This window comes from Canis lupus, chromosome 4 (assembly GCF_048164855.1).
Source record: "Canis lupus baileyi chromosome 4, mCanLup2.hap1, whole genome shotgun sequence".
NCBI lineage: Eukaryota > Metazoa > Chordata > Mammalia > Carnivora > Canidae > Canis > Canis lupus.
Genome location: NC_132841.1, coordinates 55,416,015 through 55,437,373, shown reverse-complemented (window position 1 = coordinate 55,437,373; position 21,359 = coordinate 55,416,015). Strand labels below are relative to the sequence as shown.

Below are 21,359 nucleotides of genomic sequence, written 5' to 3'. Positions count from 1 at the left end.
TTTATATCCAGAGAAGATGGTATTCTCTGAACAAGAGATCCAAAGGAAATGCAAAAGTCCAAGAAAATATACTTCCCAAATAACTCCATTTATGCAAAGTAACTCTAAATGTTTCTTTCCACAAGTAGTTACATTGGAAACAAATTAACAAATGAAAAAAAATTGGAAGTCAAAACCATGGCAGCAGCATAACAACTAGCTAAAGAGCTAAGTGAACAAAAATACTAACAAGGAGAAAAAAAAATGGCCAACCCCATGATTGCCACCTACATACAGGAAGTTATTTGAGCCACATAAAAGCCTCATAGCACTGAGGGCAGATTTGTGTACTCACAACAGTCTTTTTTTTTTTTTTTTTCTGTATATTTTTTTACTGGAGTTCGATTTGCCAACATATAGCATAACAGCCAGTGATCATCCCGTCAAGTGCCCCCCTCAGTGTCTGTCACCCAGTCACCCCATCCTCCCACCCACCTCCCTTTTCACTACCTCTTGTTTGTTTCCCAGAGTTAGGAGTCTCTCATGTTTTGTCACCCTCTCTGATATTTCCCATTCATTTTCTCTCCTTACCCCTGTAATCACAACAGTTTGTTAATAAGCAGCTTTTAATACTGTTGAAATGTCCAGCCAGCCTAACAACAGCCCTGGGAACATGGCCTATATATGTGGCTTTTCATCCAAAATTCCAAACAAAGTATCCAAACGAAGTTCACAGCAACAAAAAACACTAAAGGGACTCATTCTAGGACTTTCTTCTCGTGGTGACTATTTCAGAAATGACTCTTCTATAATAACAATTGCTCATCACTGACCTACTAATCCAGTTTAGATAAAGATGGTTCCTATCTCTTTGGTTTATTAAATCAGAAGACTCAAGAACAGGCAGTGTAGCCTATTTATTTAAGAATCTTTTTGCCACCACTGAGATTGATAATTGCATGGAACAAGAATGTGCATGGTGTTCAGCTCTTTCTAAGGTAAATGTTTCCATTGGGCACTGAACTGTAAACTCCCACATCGGGACTTCAGCAGGAACCAGGCTGTGCTAAATATTTCCAGAATGGATGTCACCCAACTCAGTGCGTTTTTTGTTTTCTTTTTGACTCATGATTAATAATATGCCTGCTCAGCAATGCTTGCATCTGGTCTGTTCTTCCATAGTGTTTATGAGACTTCTATGATTCTTAACATCAGCCAGTGGGGTTCCTTTTCTTTTTTTCCATTTTTTTCTTTCTTCTTTGTTGTTGTTGTTGTTCTTTTTTTTTTTTTTTTTTTAAAGCAGAACACAAATGTATCTATTTCAAACAGTACTTTAAATTGATTTTCTTTTTGTTATTTGCAAGATGGAAGCATCCCAAAGTTAGATTTGGAGACTGTCTCAGGAGTTAATCAACTTTAATTCTCCCTGGGGCAGAAATCTCTAGAATATCTGGACACTGATGATTTAGCTCATTTGCAGTGTTCATCTACAGTGTCAGGGAACTCAGTATTTCAGATTGAGACAGCTCACTTATGAGAACATTCGACCACTTCTTGAAGGTTAGAGACTGTGGCTTCCTCAGTGTGGTCTTCTGACTCTGAAAGGGCAGCTTTGTCCCCCCAAGTAATGGAGGTCCCTATTCCCTTGATAATGAGGAATGCTTTTTTATTCCAGTTGTATTCAGTCAACTTTGATAGGTTGCACTTTGAATGCACATGATGAGCCAAAATATAATTTTTGTGTGTGATGCTTTCTACTTGGCTGATGACTATACTGCAGGCAGATCTGAGCTTATAAACGGAAAAATACATGGTGAGATCCAAAGGACCCATGGATTGATCCATAGTTCTTCTCTCCAGAAACTTCTGTTCTACTCATGAGTATAGTACTGTCATTGAGAATTTGGTTCCGGAGTCAGGCTGCCTGGCCTAAATGGTCCCTGCCCCTGAATAGTTCTGTGACTTTGGCAAGCACCTACCTCATTGAATTGATAAGCAGATTAGGTGAGATAATGTATGTAATATGTTTAGCATAAGTCCTGGTACATATGCAAAACAAAGAGAGTGTTAGCTGTTTTTAGTACTACTGTTACTACTACTATATGTCAATACCTGAAATTTTACCACTAGGCTGTACTTTATGTACAGAGGTTCTGATTCAATACGTTCTGACTAGGGTTGGAATCTGCCTTTTTAGCAAGCTCTCAGGGTGATGCTGATACAGGTGGTTCTCAGACCACATTTTGAGGAATGCTGCATTGGAGAGATCCATTGCCTTTAGGATATGAAGGTTTTAGGGCCTTAGGAAGCCGCCCGCTAAAGCATGAGCATCTTTGTAGGGGCCTATCACTCTTAACAGTTTGTTGACAAGTATTCATTCAGCAAATGGTTCCAGAGAACTTTCTGCTCATAGTGCACTGTTCTCTAGCTGGTGAAATAGAATTGAGACTATAATTGCTACGCTTAGAGAGCTCAGAGCCCAGTGGAAGAGGACACAAAGTCAACATGGGTGCTACTGGTGGTGTCTAAGAGGATTTTAGGTGGTATGTGAATAACCATGTAAAAATTCTAATTGTTGTGTGTTACCTTCCCTTTTTATGTGGGATATTGGTGTTCACTTTACACAGTTTATTTGCAAGGTAAAACAATTTCACTTAAACAAGTAAGTTGATCTAAACAAACCTATTAGATAGATAGATAGCAGTGATAGAGTGGAATTTGAAAGTGGTACATGGATGTCTAAAGTCTAGGAAAATGCAGTATTTTGGTGGGATGGTAATGCTATACTCAGAATGGTTCATTAAATAGAGGGGAGGCTAGTGAACTCAGCCTGGGAGGGCAGGCAGCGTTTCACAGGTGAGGCCGTCCTCTTCCTTCCTCTTCTCTTCCTGTTCCTAATGTAGTAATTACCACAGAAAGAATATTCTGTGGTATGTGTTCTCACCTACCTTTACATGCTTTATCTCATTTAGTTCTTGTAACAACCCTGTGAGGTGGGTGAGTGCTATCTCTCTATGAGGAGATCAGAGTCACAAAGCTCACAAGGAGGACGGTTTGAACCCAGTAGTGCACTCTGACCTCTAGCTCCAAACCAGTGTTCCATCATCTTGACCCAGTGGAGGTTAGAACAAGTGGCTATGAAGAGGTCCTGGAGAAGATGTCTGTGGTGTGTGTGCGTGGGTGGGAAGGAGGCTTGGCAGGATGGCTTCATAATTTGTGTGGCCCAGTGAGAAATGAAAATGATTGGCCCCTTGTTAAAAATTAATTCAGAATTTAAAGACAGTGACAGCAGAACATTAAAGCCTGCATGGGGGCTCTTCCGAGCCCAGAGCACGGAAGCATGTGCACATGCTGTACACCTACCCATGACACCAGCCCTTGGACTTGGGGTCATTATGGAAAGGGGATGAGAAGGGCCAAAGGAAGGATCCCAAGGCCCTGCACCTCTTTTTTTCTTTTCCAATAACTGACCTGAGGAACTGTTGTTATAGAGCAATTTCCTCCTGTTTTTTTGTGCCTTTTGGGAAGGAGAAAACCTTCACAAACATGAAACTAGATAAGGAAGGTTCCATTGCCCTATGAGGACTTCAGAGACCTTAACACAGCTCCAAATGTCAATATTTCTTCAATGGGTTCTGCAAATAAGAGTTTTGTGGATAATTACATTTTTAATAAATTACAGTTTGCAGCTTGATAGTCAAATAGATTTCCTGTTCTGGAAGTTGGCCTTTTCCAGCCCCATTACCATGCCCTAGTCACTCCACTCCCTTCTTGTAAATCCTTCATAATTAGGATGAGAGTTGTTCATTGACTCAAACCTTCTTGTAGTCTCAGTTCCTGCTAATTCATTGTGTGAAAGAGCTAAATGTTATGAAAATTGCCATTTATTGCCTCATATCCATAATGTGCCTGTTTAACGAAATGAAGTAGGAATGAATTATTTTTGGACTTCGTTGGTGGCTGCAGACCACGATGACGAATAATCACACATGTGGAAGGTTTAAATGGAATTTTCATAGAAAATGTTCATCTAAGTTGTTTTATTAAGCAACCTTGATATGTGACAGTCTAGATTTATAAATTCCAGGATTCATTATTTATTTTCCAAGATAATTTTTAGCATTGCAAAAGCATTTGGTATAGTTTCCTTTTAAAGATAGCTACTTTAGGTATATTTGAGGTGGACTTTCATTTAAGGAGTAATCAATTTGCACACAGTTGTTCAGAATGCCATTTGTGTGAGGAGCCTACCTGCAGTCCCCTGGAAGAGAAGTAAAATGCTTATGAATTCTGTGTTGTTTTGTGTTTAGAACTGGTATTGGGCCTTGGCTTTTAACTCCATTTCATTAGTTCTGCATTTATGGGTCCTACTGGAAGCAGCTTCTAATCTGAAGAAATATGCAGCATTGTTGAATTAATGTGTAATTCACATTTTCCCCCCACCAAACATACCATCTGTGGAACAATAAGGAGGTTCTCTGGTAAGTCCTTCTAGCTGAATGGTGATTGTCAGAAGTGGATAAACATTCACAGACATTAAAAGAGCAATACTACTTTTAGAAAGGATCTGCACTGGTTCCTTAGCACTCCCTTCAGGAAAAAAAAATGCATACTCCTATATAGAGGATAATTATCAGGTTCATTGGATGCTCACTCCCTGCCTAACAAGGTGTCTGGCCCATACTAGGTTGGCAATAATGGATGAATGCATGACTGAGTCAAGAAAATACTTCTATGTGAACATTCCAGAGAGTGAGATGGTAACCATTCAATTATTTGGAACTGTCCAATTATTTTAAAGGAACTTCTAAGCAACTAGTTTTCTGTTATATATACAAAGATGTGATCATAAATGGGCTCAAAGAATATCAGAAAAAGCTGGTCATGAGCTTAAAACTCATCTATTGCACTTTGAGATAGCAGTTAAGTCATGATGATGAGGAGGAGGATTATTATGGTGTAGATGGCATTCTTTGAACACCTACTATTTCAGACCTCCTCTACACATATTACCTCATTTAATCTTTACAATAACTTTTCAAGAGAGGTATTGTTATCCTAGTTTCAGGTGGGGAAAGTAGGGCTCAGAGAGGTGAAATAATGTCACCAGGGTCATTGTAGTAGCTGGTTTGAACTCAGGTCTTTTTTGTCTTCAAAGCCCACATTCTCTTCCACCACCATTTTCTCTCTACACAAAGTCCTAGGGCTTGTCATTGCCCTAGGCAGGATCAGAATACAAGCCTCTTGACTCTTCTGTCAGTGTTCTTGGCTCTGTGGCAGGCTGCTACCAGAACTCAGACACAAGGATGAAGAAAATGCTAATCAAAGTGTTTCAAAAGGCATATTTTAACTCTAACCAAGGGTTATAAAATGGGGGCCAAAGGCTATCCTCGGTAAGTCTATTGCAAATGGGTCAAATGGATTTGGGTTACTCATGGGATATTTGGAGTAATCAGGGTGAGATGTGCCAATGTAGCAGAAAAATCACACAATTTGTAGACGTGAACTTGGTTTTAGGTCATGATTTGATCTTATTAGTCGTGTGATCTTGAGCACTTAACCCTCTTTGAACTTGCCTCCTCATTTACAAAATAGAAGGAATATAAACACCTGCCAGGATGGCTGAGCTACTAAGTGAGATCAGGTCTAGGACAGTTTTCTAGACTAAAAGATAGTTACTATATCTTCATTCTCAACTACTTGCATTCCTCTTTTCCGTATTTTGTAGTTTTTGGATTTTGTTTTATAGACATTGTTCTCTAGATATTTCATAAACATTTTAATTTCAGTTTTTCTTATGTGCTTTCTTTGATTGCTTTGATGTTAAATAGTGATTTCCTCTTTTTGTGTGGGGACAAATGTAATTTGTTATAAAGTTCATTAAAGTTGGAAAATTGTGTTCAGCACCTGGATCAGAAAAACTATTTGCACAGAAGAAGTTCAAGGGAATAATCTTAATAAGACTAAATGCAACAATGTCTCTGCAATGGCCAGGTCACTCGGAGCCAGGAGAAAGTCCAGCTGGATTAATGAATGGATGCTGAAGGCCCAGAGCAGAGGAGATAACTGTACCTGGAGCTAATCAACCAACACAGTGAGTTGTTTATGCAATTTGAAGAATCTCCCTTTGAATGGAGTGTTGTTTCACGTTCTTGCCAACACTCAGGGTCATCAGTCTTTTTAATTATACCTGCTTTACTGAGTGTGAAATGGTATATCTCTGTGCTTTTAATTGCATTTCCCTGAAAATTAAATATACACCCACCCCATGATCTCAGTTATTTCATTCCTGGGTATTTACCCAAGAGAAATAGAAATATATGCTCAAACAAAAACTTGTTTTAGAATTTTGAAGGAACTGTATTCAAAAGAGCCCCCAACTGAGAATAATCAAATGTCCATTAATAGGAGAATGGATACAAAAATTATGGTATATTTCCACAACGAAATACTACTCAACAATAAAAATGGAATGTATTACTGTAGTTTGCAACACAATGAATTCCCAAAATATTGTGCTGAGTTAAAGAAGTCAGATGCAAAAGAGTACTTACTATGTGATTAGAGTTAATATTAATCTATGGTGATAGGAGTCAGTTCAGAAGTTCTCTTGGGTGGGAGTGGGCAGGGGAGTTCCTAGAGAAGTTTCTGAGGTGATGGAGATAGTCTATATTTTAATAGAGGCATGGGTTACATAGGTGCTTTTTTGGTCAAAACTTTAAATATAATATTTAAAGTCTGTGTTCTTCATTATATGTAAGTTGTACCTAATAGGGTTGATTTGTAACATAAAAAAACCAAGGAGGTATTGAAATGAAGCCCATTTGGATGTTGAGGAATCTTGGAGTCATTGTGTAGGAAGAATTAAGGACTGAGCCAGAAGAGGAGAGAGAAGAGAGGCAGCAGGAGAGCTGACACTAGAGACTGCAAGAACTGTCTGTGATGGAGGGACTAGATGCCCATTTGTGTCATTCCAGTGGGGAGAAAAAGGGAGTGTGAGGGAAACAGATGGTTTGAGCTCCACGGAAAGAAGAGCTTTTTAAAAAAAGAATCAGAGTTGTCTTGTGATGGAATAGGATGTCTCAGGAGATTGTGAAATCCTTGTCACTCTGCAGAGGCTGCATTGCTTCTTGTCAAGCATGTTGTCCAGTGGGTCCTGTAGTCATTGAAAGATTTAACTAGAAGACCTGAAGACTTCATCCCTGTGCAAAGATTCTGAAGTTATATCTGGTGTTGGGTAATGAGGAGAGCATGAACTTTAAAGTCAGGCTGCCCACATCTGGATCTAGAGATCATGAATGAAATTATCTTATGCAAGTTGATTTCTTTAAATCTCAGTTTGTGTGTGTCTGTGTTTATCTTTCTTCCTTCCAATTTGTAACCCATCTCCAATGCTGTACGACTTCAAAGAAATTGTAACTGAGACTGAAATTGGATTGATGTAAAGAGCATAGCAAAGTGCCTTGCATATATCCTAAGCACACTATAAGTGCTCAATAAATTTTAGCCATTATTATTATTATTATTATTATTATTATTATTATTGCTATTATTATGATTCTAAGAATTTTAGGTATTAGCACATGCCAGAGGTAGATTTTGGGGCAGAATCTAAGAGCTCATACAGAATCTCTTATATTAGACCCTGAAAGTGGCTATGTATTACCTCCAACAGTAAGCATGGTTAACATTCCATAGGTTATCAGAAAGGGAGACAGAACGTAAAGACTGCTAACTCTGGGAAACGAACTAGGGGTGGTAGAAGGGGAGGAGGGCGGGGGGTGGGAGTGAACAGGTGACAGCACTGGGGGTTATTCTGTATGTTAGTAAATTGAACACCAATAAAAAATAAATAAAAAAAAACATTCCATAGGTTAATTTAAAAATGAAAAATAAGCGTTTGTGGAATGTCAAACTTTGTGGATTAAAAAAACGGACAATGCATATGTATGCTTAACATGAAGAGATTCTTTTTTTTTAAAGGTTATTTATTTATTTATTTGAGAGAGAGGGAGAGAGGAGAGAGCAGGAATGGGGTGAGGGGCAGAGGGAGAAGTAAACTCCCCGCTGAGCAGGGAGCCCCATGTGGAGCTCAATCTTGGGACTCCAGGATCATGACCTGAGCTTAACGCAGATACTTAACTGACTTAGCCACCCAGGTACCCCTGAAGAGACTCTTTTTTACTTTGTTATGTTCTTACTCACTTAATATTTTATTTTAGAACTTGAGAGGTTCTCTTTCATTTGAATGGCACATTGTATCCCATGGTATATATATCATATTCCACTTAACCAATCTGGTACTGAAGGACACTTGGGTTTTCCCCACCTTTTGCTAATAAAAACAAGGCTTCAATAAATAATTTGGTTCATAGGTTATTTGATACATGTGCGAATATATCTGTAGGATAAATTTCTGGAAGAGGGGTTGTTGGATGAAATGGCACATGCATTTAAAAAATTTTTGATAGCTCTTGACAGTTTTCCTTATGAAGGTTATACCAATTTACCTTTTATCAGCAATGTATTAGAGTGTCTGTTGACTTAAATTCTCACCAACATGATACATTCTTTTTGCCTTTGGCAACCAATAAGTGTAAAAATGTCGTTGAACGTATCTTTATATATTTAAGGGTAATTTATGTTTCCTATTCTGTAAGTTGTCTGTATATGTCCTTCGCCTATCTTTAAATGGTTAGGATATGTAATAGTTTTCTGTTATTAAATTTATTAAACATGTTTATAACATTCCCTTTATAAACTTTTTCCTTGCAGACTTTAAGCTTTATTTAAAAAATTAACGTTTAGTCAAATGTACTTTTTTGGTGCCCAGTTCTATAACTTTTAACACATGTAATAGACTCTTGTTACCACCCCCACAATCAGGACATGGAAAGGTTCCATCATCCAAAAAATTCCCTTTTGCTGCCCATTTATAGTCCAATCCTACCCCATCCCTAAACTTTGGTGACTATTGGTCTGTTTTCTACAGCTATAGAGCCTTTCCTCAAGTGTAATGTAAGTGTAATCATGCAGTATGAAACTTTTGGAAACTGGTTTCTTTCTCTCAGCAAAATGCCTTTGAGATTGCTCTAAGTATTCAATAGTTCATTTCTTTCTGTTGCTAAGTGGTGTTCTGTTGGATGGATGTGCAAACATTTGTTTATCTATTCATTTGTCCAGAGACATTTGAATTGTTTTAAGTTTTTGGTGACTATAAATAGAACTGTCTTTTTTAAAAAAGATTTTATTCATTTATTCATGAGAGATACAGAGAGAGAGGCAAAGACATAGGCAGAGGGAGAAGCAGGCTCCATGCAGGGAGCCCAATGTGAAGCTCCATCCCAGGACCCCAGGATCACGACCTGAGCCAAAGGCACATGCTCAACCATTGAGCCACCCAGGCATCCCTAAATAGAGCTGTCTTAAGCATTTGTGTACAGGGTTTTTGTGTGAATGTAGGTTTTCATTTTTGTTGGGTAAATATCTACGTCACTTTCTCTGGACTAATTTTCTCTTCACTATGGTTATGTGTGTGTGTGTGTGTGTGTGTGTGTGTGTGTGTATGTTTGCATCTTGTAATATTTTATTATGAACTGCTCATTAGTGATATTTTGTAGACTCTGGATTTTGTAATCTTCCTCTGAAGATGATTTATTTTTGTTTAGTAGACAGTGTAATTGCTGGATGATCACCCAATAATGTGTACACTTTTTTATTTTATTTTATTTTATTTTATTTTATTTTATTTTATTTTATTTTATTTTATTTTATTTTTTGTTACGCCTTATCTGTGAAAAGCCCAAGGTAATTCACAAGCCTCTCTAATTTGGTGGGATTCAGGTTCTAAGCTGTTTCCTTTGTGTATCTAATCAGGGGATTCCGAACATGGGGGAACCCCATGGGTCTAACATGAACTTCTCTGTTCTCTCTTCTCCAGGGCCCTATGTCAGCTGCTGCAAACTTTGCTCTTTGCCACTTCACCTCAGTAAGACTACCAGGTTGTGCTTGGACTTCAGCTCATTGTGCTTTAGTTGGCAAACTGTCCTACACATATTACTAGGGTGATTTTGCAGCTCAGTTCGCAAGTTCCCTGTCTCTCAGGGGTGCAGTTCTTGCACTATTGTTCGGTGCCTGGTCATAGTGGTTTCTTTGGTGTATCTATTTTTAGGTTGTTTGTAGCATAGGGAAAATATGGCATCAGATATTCTATCACAAGCTTCATAAATCCAACATGATTTATTGAGGGCAACCGGGGTCTTTTATTTGCAAAACCTAACTTTTCATCAAGGCAACTTTGTTTTTTCAACTGACAGAGAACTATGCTGAACGGTACTAGGGGTGACCTGGTTTGGTAATTTTTGTGTTCTTATGTTTGTTACATTGAGTAGATTGGGAACCTTTTCCAAGGAGCTGAGACATAGCTTCTGTAAACTACACTAGGTAATGAATTTTTAATTTTTGGCCCAGTTTTATCATGGTAGTAAAAACAGGTTCAATTATATGCTTGTTGGGAATTCCTGATTCTTATAAATTCTATAGAGTTTTATTACAGCAGAGACTAGATTTTCCCCCAGCACAATGTGACTTCCAGGCAGTTCTGCCCTTCTCAAAAGAGTAGTTTCCTTATTTGTGAGATAGAGACAAGGTCAGTGAAAGAAAGAGTATAAAACAAAATTAGCAAACTTTGTCCCTTTGCTTAACCTGAGGTTAAGTAAGAACATGTTATGGATCATGTCTACTAACTTTCCAAATGTGGCTATGATGCTCTTAAGCTTTCATCCCCAGTTGAAGGAGAAACAGGTATTGGAATTACTCTCTAGTGATGTATGACCTGGTTTCTTTCTTGTTACTCTCTAGGAGATAAATAGTTGGTGTATGACAATACTGAAATCATGATGCTTATTTATTTATTGGAGATTGACTGATACAGGCTGTACTCAGTAGGAGCCATTAAATTCTGCTCCCCATATTTCCTATACTCCTTCTGAGACCAGTGAGGTATCCTAGAAATTTTCTTCTCATGGTTCCACCAGAGGTTGAAGAGAGCAGGAACACATTTTCAGCCTTGGCTATATCACATTTGTTAGCATCTTATTGGCTAAGAGCAAGACACATGGCCAAGCCCAAATCAGTGAAACATGTTACTCCTAAGAAAAAAAGAGAAAATAAATATTACTGAATAATAATCCAGTCTCCTATAAGCACTTAATATGTACTACTCACTAAGGCTACAAAGATGAGTAAGACAGAGTCATTTGCCTTAAAAACACTAAAAAATTGATCATGAACTGCAAGTGTAGTGATCTTATAGCCAATGGAAGGTGCAGAGAAGGAGTTAAACTCTAGTTCAAATGAAGAAACTCTCAGGCTTTTAGAATTTTTTTCCTTTTAATTTCACACCCTGGAGGATGTTAAACTTGGATTGCTGGCAGTCTACCAGAGCATTGTGTTGAGCTGAAATCCCCTGCTATTAATAACTAGGTATACTGTGATTTTCAGATTTAAAGTCATGATCTCATGTTAGAAGCTGCAGTGGGCCAGGGAACTGTTTGGGTTCATACCACTTTTAAAAGCATTTGGGGAAAGATGCTGAGGATTAAAGAGAAAATTCATAAGCAGGTCTGTATACAGGGACTTGGGGCTTCATGCCTTTGTTTCAGGAGCTCTTAGTAAGAAATATGCAATAGAAAATGAAAATATCCAGGCCATCCAAACCCTTGAAATAAAAATCTAGGATTATTGAAATGGATGACTAGAGGGACCAAGGAAGATCTTGCTGTGGAGTGTGGGATGATGGCATGGAAATACTGATGCTTTATGCCTCCTCCCCTTTCTTGGGGGTATCTCCTTCACCAGTTAGTTGAAGTTGGAATTGGACCTGAGAAAGGCTCGGAAAAGTTGGGCCAGTGGGAGGCTGAGAATCTCAGGCATTTTTTTTTCTTTGGTAGGGAGGCTCTCATCCAAAATTCATGACACTAAAGTCAGGGGTTCTGAACTAATTGCTGTGGTAATGGTGTTCAAGATCATTATACTACTCTAAGTCTGACCCTTGACCACATCTAAGGATGAATGAACAAAGGAACAGAAGTTAAATAGGAAAAGTTTTATTGGGACACAAGAAAGAAGATTTCAGGTTTTGTGGATTACATTATAGATATATCTGCTCTGGTCCAACTCTCTTGTTTCACAGTTGAAGGGGCCTTTCTTGAGGTCACATGAGTTTACAATAGGGCTAGGATAGAACCAGTTCTTTGGCTTCATGGTGGCAGCTAACAGCTGACATCACTAAGGACTTGATATGTGCTAGGTTGTTCTGAGCACTGTGCAGATTATATCCTTTTTGTCTTCACTAAAGTTCTATGAAGTAGGTACTGATTATTCTCATGTACCAGATGAGGTAACAGAGACACTAAAATGCCACACAACTTATCTGGTGTCACACAGCTGTCAAGTGAGGGGAGTCAGGACTCTGGATCTGGAGTAATCTGACCCAGAGCCTGCACTCTTAAATTCACTGTTACTCTGCAATGAGAGAACTACTTAGACATCACATACATCATAAATCTTTAATAGACAAGAATGTTCCTCTTTCTGGAGATGGGCAGATTACACAATTGTTAGGCGAAGAGCCCTTAGTTTACGCTGACAGAGAGATGAGGCTGGAAAATATTGTGGGCAGTGTCAGAGCTGCAGTAGGAATGCTGTGAAAACGTTCTGAGCTGTCCAAGGTTCTGAGTTCCAACTCCATCTCCAGCATCTTTTGTCTATTGCCAATATTTAATAACTTTTACCCTAGATGTCTAGAATTTTAGAACTGAATAGATTATAATAAATAATAATTGTACTTCTACTGGGTTCTAGGCACTTTAGATAAGTTATTTCACCATAGCCCCACATCAATTCAGTGACTTTGCTTTCTTTTGAGGAAAGAGAGGCAGATAAAATACTACCCATGTTACAAGGCAAAATGAAGCAATTACTTGTTGGAATTATAAAAATTAGGATGTAGAAAGGGGTAATGAGAAAGTATTTATGGAACCTTTGAAGTGGAAATAGAGGGCTAATTTCAGTAAGTTAAAGGAACAATGTGAGTGAAGGAATGGTTTTTTAGAGAAAGGGAAAATAGATCTGGTTGGCTATATTGAAATTATCAAACACTCAGAACACATGTTTCCAATCTCCTTCCCACATGAATGACACATCTCTGAATGATCATCTCTCCCCCTTCCCTGACTGGTCTTAAATAGGACCTCAGAATCCTTCCCAACAGAGCTTCAGGCAGGCACTACCAACTGAACAGTTTGAGCATTTTTGGGTCTTCCTGGACTAGCACATTCATGAGTAAAATATGCAGAAAAAGTTAGATAATATATACCATATTCCTTCACTGAGAGATGATACAATTGAGAGTCAATAAAATAATTATTCAAGGTAATACAAGTGAATGACAGAGCCAAAGAAACAGAACTCAAGTCTCATGGCCATTACCACATAGTGGTTAGCTGTCTCAGGATCTCTCAAAGCTAGAGTCATGGTTCAGTTACATCAGCTGCACCAGCAACACTCAGGTGTTTGATAAAAATGCATGGTACTGAACTCCATGCAAGATCCACTGGAATAGAATTCCTGGAGGGCAGGGTTTGAGAATCTGGATTTTTTACAAGTTATTATGCATGGAACACCGATAGTCTATTAGATGCTAATAAGATTCCACTGGGAAGTTGATGCTAGCAATATTGTTCTTTTTACCATTAGCTTAAAGGACATATCACAAAAACCTTAAATATCTATGTAGTTGTTCTACTCCTGTGATAATCTGCCTTTGAGAAAATATGCTCCTTAAGAATTGATTTCATGGCATTTGAATTTTTGCTCTGCCTTTATTAGCTGAATGATTTTGAATACATTTCTCAGACCCTCAGCACTGCAGTTTTCCCACATGTAAATAACACCCACCTTATAAAGTTGCTGTCATATTTATATAGACAATACTAATAGAACATTTAGAACGTTGTCTGGCACATAATAAGCATTTTGCACATGACAGTTATTTTTAGCATTGGTTGTTTTAATATTGCGGCCATAAAAATCTTCTAACAACATATTTGGCAATTTTTAATTGCTATACAAATTCTCTATTTGAGCGTGTATTATATTCTTGATTTTATTAAAAAGTAAGTATATTATGTTAAAAAATATTTTCCTTGGTCAAATACTATTATAGTGCATGTGGTGGTCAAACTGAGAAGGCAAGAAACCATCAGATCATGAAGAGTCTCATATGTCATGGTGAACAGTTTGGATTTTATCCTGTAGATAGTGGTAAGCTATTGAGGATTTTGATCTGGAGAGTGATGAGGCACAATGTCTTGAGAAAATTAATTTGGCATGGAACACATTGGAGACAGGTAGGACAGTTAAAAAATTATAGCAATAACTCATGTAAGGGTGATAATTGTCTCTATTAAGTTTGGCCACTGGGAGTATGAAGGCAGGAAGAGAACTGAGAGAAGTCATTATTAAGGAAAATAGAAAGATGGGGACAGTTGTGGGGCTTTCAGGCATGAATGATGAGGAAATTGATAGTGTCCTTGACACAAATGGAGATTATCTAGAGGGAGACCTGGATATGAGTGGGAAACCAGTCTAGATCTTGATCCTGTTTTTCAAATTGTGAAAATGTGATAATAGCCTGAGGTATTGACTCCTTTGTACAGGAGTCATTTTGAGTGAAATTTTTCATCAAGAACATTTGAATATAATTTTAAAAGAAATTCTACCTCACCCAGCCCCTCGTATTTTTGTTACATTTTAGTTTTATTCCTTGATGTATTAGTTGCAAGCAAAAGAAAATGTCTTTGGATGACTTAAACAGGAAAGGAGTTTATTAAAGTGATACAGGTTTGGTCAAAGAATCCCTGGGAAGGTTGGAGATCCAAGCTCAGAATATGGGCAAAAGCAATGGATAATGCAGCAGCTACAACCACTGCCAAAATCATGTTTAGAACCAGTTTGTGAAGACAATGCCATTCCCTCTGTAGAATATTGGATGCCATGGCTTGCACTGTCATTGGCAATGGGCAGAGGATACTATGCTCTGCCTCTGATGTCTTTGGAAATTGGAAGCTTCTGCTGCTATTGTTGCTCCCATTTCCAGAACAGATTCTCCTCTGTTCCTGCTCTCTTCTGTTCCAGGGTGGAGGCATCTGATTGATCATGCCCAGGTTTTATGCCCTAGTTGCAAGGGACACTGGGAGGGGAATGTCTTGTCTTTTCAGCTTCTGTGGTAGGAGGTGGATGCTGCCTCCCACCAAGATTCTTTTTTTTTTTATCTGTATGAAGAGATTTTACTGAAAAATTATATGTATATATTTTTCTTTTTTTAAATATTTTTTATTGGAGTTTGATTTGCCAACATATAGCAAAGCACCCAGTGCTCATCCCATCATGTGCCCCCCTCAGTGCCCGTCACCCAGTCACCCCATCCACCCACCCACCTCCCCTTCCACTACCCCTTGTTTGTTTCCCAGAGTTAGGAGTCTCTCATGTACTGTCACCCTTACTGATATTTCCCACTCATTTTCTCTCCTTTCCCCTATAATCCCTTTTACTATTTTTTTTATATTCCCTGAATGAGTGAGACCATATAATGTTTGTCCTTCTCCAATTGACTTACTCCCCTCAGCATAATACCCTCCAGTTCTATCCACGTTGAAGCAAATGGTCCCACCAAAATTCTTAAGATGCGATATCTTCAGTGGTAGGAAGGACATTTGGATAATTGGCAACCAAAATGAAGCTTAGCAAACAAGTTAAACCACCAACAACCATTGTCCATCATGCCTGTAGGTTATATTTTATATCATGAGAGTGGAGTTTTGAGAAACAGTCTTTTTAGTTAGTTTTAAATATAGATATAGAATGTCCCAAGAATCAAAGCACTTGCAGCCACAGCTAAAAAGGTCAGGAAATTGCCCGGTATTTCATGGCTGGGGTTGCTCAAATTGCAGCCTATTACAGACTGAAACAGAGCATCATTTGACCTTTTCATGTGGCAAGATGTTGTATTATCAGAGCTCCCTCTTTCTATGATTCTTTTTGCCCTTTCACCTTTTCCCACTTATTTGAATTCGGACCCAAGAGGGGAAAAAATGAAGATAAAATATATGATCTGAAATTTTAGGTTGAGAGCGAACTGATTCTAATTTTGAATTTAGTAAGAAAAGAGTTTTCTCTCATTTATCTGAGTATAACATTGTATTGGGAATTGGGAATTTAATCCTCATCTTGGACAAGTCTCTGAGATTTCTCATTGATGAACTCCCCTAATTTAGGTGCAGGAAGACCCATATTTGAGCTCCCATTGCTGACTGAGGTAAATTCAGGGATAGCTTTCTCTTAGTTTCCTTTTTCTCATGGGAGAAACATATAATAATAGTATCTTCCTCATGGGTTTATTATGTAAATCAAATAAAAAATGTTTGTAAAACTCAAGGAAAAAATAAGGTGGCTGAACCTTAGGTGATCTTCAAGGACTTCCTAAGTGTCAGAGAATGTGATATTCTATATAACGTACAGAGCAATCCACAGTGTGTGTGTGTGTGTGTGTTTCATAGTGTAAAAAATAGACTAGGTCTTAGAGCAATAGGTATTCTCAGAAAATAGAGAAAAATTCCTTCCTTCCTTTCTCTATTCCATGCTCTGTGACTATAGCTCCAATTAAAATACTGTGAAAGATACTCAGAAATCACATGCAATACATATTTAATACTCTTTAGGAGCCAATGATCTAGATGAGACCAGAAGAAGTTCTATTTTGATATCGGTTGAAATATGGAATAATCATTAAGGCAATGTCATGATGGGAGTGTGGGTGCTATGAGGTCAGAAGAGGGAAGACAAAAGGTTACATTGAGCAGAATGGACAAAGCCATCTTCCTAGAATTCTAAAGAATTCTAAAGAATAGTTGAGATTTATACTGGGGGTGTCAAAGCAGCTTTACTTAAAGCTGCCAGATTGGACTAGAGGACCTGAGATTCTCATATCCTTCTGAAGGTTGGAAAAAAATGACTGGGATGATAGTTTTAAAGTATATTAACAAATTCTTTGGCATGGCTCTCATCAAAAGATGGGCTTTAATTCCCCTCCTCTTGAATATGGGTTGGTCTTTAGTTACTCACTTTTAATTAATAGAGTAAAGTGAGTGGCTTTGACTTTTGAACCTATGTTAGAAAAAGCAATACAGCTTCCATCAGACTCTCCCTTTCAGGATGCTCACCCTTGAAACATTCATGCAATATAATAAATACTGTCTGAAATTTTTGCATTACTTTTCAATTAGTAAATATATTTATTTGCCTTTCTCTACTCTGCGTAAACTCCATGAGATCATGTCTCTTATTTATTTTATGCTCCATTCAACACCTAGCTCAGGCCTGACACAAAGATGCTTGATGGGCATTGGCTGAATAAATGAATGACTGACTAGTTGGTCAGATAGTTGGATATAGAGATCAGGATGATAGAAGTTTGGATACTATTTGCACATAAGTGAAGGTTGAAGCAATAAGGTAGTAGAGATAATCTAGGGATAGGGTAGAGATGATGGTCAAGAATAGAACCCATGAAGTGTCCTGTGATTTCACTCTCTAACCAGCTTTTCCATAACCAGATTTAACAAAATCTCTGCTTTCTATTTAGGAGATAGCAGAGTACTGTGCTAAGGAGTGAGGTTTCTGGAACCAGACTGTGTGGGTTTGAATACAGACACTTTAACTTACTATGTGACCTTAACCCAGTCCCTTAACTTCTCTGAGTCTCAGTGTTTCCTTATATAATGGAGATAATAATGGATCTAATATGTAGAGATTTTGTGTGAAGGTTAAATGATGTTATAGCCTAGAAGCTTATAACCTTAAATAAAAACTGGTTATTATTATTATTCCAATTATTAAGCATAGGATTTAAATGCATTGACCCAAGAGCAAATGATTATAAGAAACAGGCATTTATATAGTACTTTATAATTTCTGAGGTGCTTTTGCATTTGTTAACTTACTCTATTTTCACAACAACTCAGCCTCTGAGATATCATTACCTTTATTTTTTAATGTTAGTAAATGGTAAAACTTAGGCTAGAATCTAGATTTTATTTTCTGAAGTCCAGTGTCCTTTTAGATTGAAGAATCAGAAAGAGAATATCAAGTACAAAGATTTAGAACTGACATTCACCCATGTTGGATAAAACTACTTATCTCTGAAATAGTTTGGTGCCAAGCCTTTGAATCATATATATCCTAAAAATTTCCAGCATTCAGTAGAAGATGTGACTCTGACATGGTTTGTTTGAGCTGCAACATTGGAGCAGTGGAAGTTAATCTTTTTCATTCCTTCATTCAACAGGTATTTGTAGAGCTTCGCACTAGGTACTGTATGGGATATGGAGAAGTACAATTTATAGATTTTGCCCTTTAAGTTTTTATTGCTTAATCAGGATAAGAGGAGGGCAAAGACACATAGGGTGAAGCTGTAGCTAGATAGAACAGAGTATGAACTTCCAGTCTCTGTGTTTGAAGTTTAGGGAAACTTATATGAAATATGGATCATATTTCCTGTTAATCAAGCAAACATCACTTGGCAGAGAAGCCATTAATCATTGCTTTCTTGTCATGGATTGACTTGTTCAGCATGGGGAGGAGATTGTTCAAGGTACTGGGGACTTTTTATCATCATGTATTATGACATACAGTTCCTGTGTGTGGGACTGGAAGGTGAGAACAACAAGATGGGTTAGCCCCGCACCAGGTTATTACCTCCAAACCCCACTTTGATTTTCAGGGGCAGGAGGAAGGCCTTTAATTCAACAAACATTGACTGAATGCCTCTTTTGAATGAGACAATGTGAAAGACTCTGGAAAAATAAACACAAGAATTGAATTTCTTTCTGTCCTCAAGGAGCTCATAAGGTAGAGGCAACAATATAGAGTCATAGCACTACTTTTGAATCAGACTGACTGGGTTTCTATTCAGTCTCTACCATTTAGCAACTGTGAGACCTTGGGCAAGTAAGTTAACTGTTCTGTGTCCTGGTTTCCCAAACTAGGAAATGAATGTAAAAATGGTGAGGATTAAATGAGCTAATTCATGTAAATCCCATAGTATTATGCTAGGCACATCATAGATATGCAATAAATATTAGCTTTTTTTTATTATTAGTGTACACAAACATAGAGGATTTATGCTTCCACTTTGGATGTAGAAAGTTGGGAACAGGATCACTCCCAGTATAACAATGGGAAAAATTCAGCTGATTACAAAATCATAACTGGGTTTTGGACCTATTAAAGAGCCGAGGTCACAGAGCAAACAACCTAAATTCTGAGATGGAAGAGGTTCCTCCAACGGGAGACTTGACATGTAGACTGTTTCCTCTGTGACAGGAAGAAGGGAGGCTGCTGTACAAATAGGTAAAAAGAAATTAAATAGCATTCAAATCATTTTTTTAGGGTGAGTAGGGGCTAGCATAAAATAAGAGAAAGTGGGGATCTTGGGGCACAAGAGGGATTTGTACTTCTCTCAGGCTCTTTTCTATACATCTTCACCAGGTATTCATAAGAGAGTTTGGAGGCAGGGCAAGAGACAAGAGAGAGTCATCCTCATTCATGCAGGTATAGAGGAGGAGACTGGAGAAGGGAAAAAAATCTTGCTGTCCATGGGGTGCCTGGGTGGCTCAGTGGTTGAGCATCTGCCTTCAGCTCAGGTCATGATCCTGGAGTCCTGGGATTGAATCCTGCATCAGGCTCCGGTGAGGAGTTTGCTTCTCCGGTGGCAGAGCCTGTGTCTCTGCCTCTCCCTGTGTGTCTCTCAGTAATAAATAAATAAATAAAATCTTAAGAAAAATAACCCTACCCTCCTGCCCAAAGCTTTATCTCCTGACAGAGCAAAAGACTTAAACTGCTGGGGAAGGGCAGCACTCTGTAACCCTCTGAAATAGCTAAGGATCCATTATTGCTAGAGGAAAAAACAGAGGCTCAAAAGATATAGGTATAACTATAAGGTATAACTGCACGGGCACATTTTTAGCCTCTGTTACATTACATTTGCTAGAATGACTCAATTCCTGACACTGATGGCCTGACCAAAACAGATGCATGACCATTTCCAGGTATAAATAATATTGATCTCGCAGCTCTACACACAATATCTGTTATTTAATAAAAATTATGAGACACACAAAACAGGAATTATAAAAACAAATATACCCATTTTCAAGAGACAAGGCAATCAACAGAACCAGACTCAGAGATGATCAAGATAATAGAACTATCAGTCAGAGACTTTAAAGTAATTGTGATTAGTATGTTAAAGGATCTAGTCAAAAAGGTGGACAAAATAACATATGAGAACAGATGGGGAATTTTAGTGGAGAGATAAAATCTCTAAGGAAGAGTTACATAGAAATGCCAGAAACACACACGAACACACACACACACACATCAGAGATAAAGAATTCTTTTGTTCGGCTTATCAGTAGACTTGACACAGAGAAGGAGAGAATTAATGAACTGAAAATAGGTCAGTAAGAATTATCCAAACTGCAACACAATGAGAAAAAACATAACAAAACATCCAAGAGTTGTGACACAATATCGCATGATTTGGCGTTTTTATAATTGGAACACTAGGAAGAAAGTGATGGAGAGAGAATGGGACAGAAGAAAAATTTGAGAATATTCCAGAAATAAGTAAATATACCAAATTATATATCTAAGAAACTCAGAAAACTCCCAGAAGGATTAAAAAATTGAGAATAATTAAAAAACCACACAACTAAATACACATACAAACTGCTGAAAACTAATAATAAGAAGAAAATATTGAAAAAACCTATAGAAAAAGACACATTGATGGGAATAAAGATAAGAATTACAGCTGACTTCTTTCAGAAGATATGCAAGTCAGTGGGCAATAAAGTAATGTCTTTAAATTACTGAAAGGAAAAAAAAAAAACAACAACCATGGCCACACAAAATTTTATACCCAGTGAAAAGATCTTTCAAGATTGAAGGTAAAGTAGAGAAATGGTTCAGGTGAACAAAAGCTGAGGGAATTTATTGCCAGTGGTCCTGTGATAGAAGAAATAAAGAAAGGTCTTCAGGCATAGGTAACATGACATCAGACAGAAACATGGATGTAGGCAAAGAAATAAAGAGCTCTAAAAATGGTAAAAAATGAAGATAAATAGAAGGGGATTTTATTCTTATTTTTAAAAGACTCTGAAAGATAACTGTCTAAAGCACAAATGGTAATGATGTATTTTGGGGTGTGGTGTCTATAAAGGTAAAATGTACACCAGTGGCATCATAAATTATGGGAG

At 37.8% G+C, this 21,359-nt stretch overlaps 1 long non-coding RNA gene across 1 annotated transcript in view; it reads left to right on the top strand.

Annotated features, from left to right (window-relative positions):
• LOC140631586 (uncharacterized) overlaps nt 1–21,359 on the top strand; it is a 63,124-nt gene that overhangs the window by 31,169 nt on the left and 10,596 nt on the right. Inside the window, exon 3 of the long non-coding RNA XR_012029125.1 lies at nt 5,974–6,073. This is a non-coding gene — a long non-coding RNA (uncharacterized lncRNA). The remainder of the gene's footprint in view (nt 1–5,973; nt 6,074–21,359) is intronic.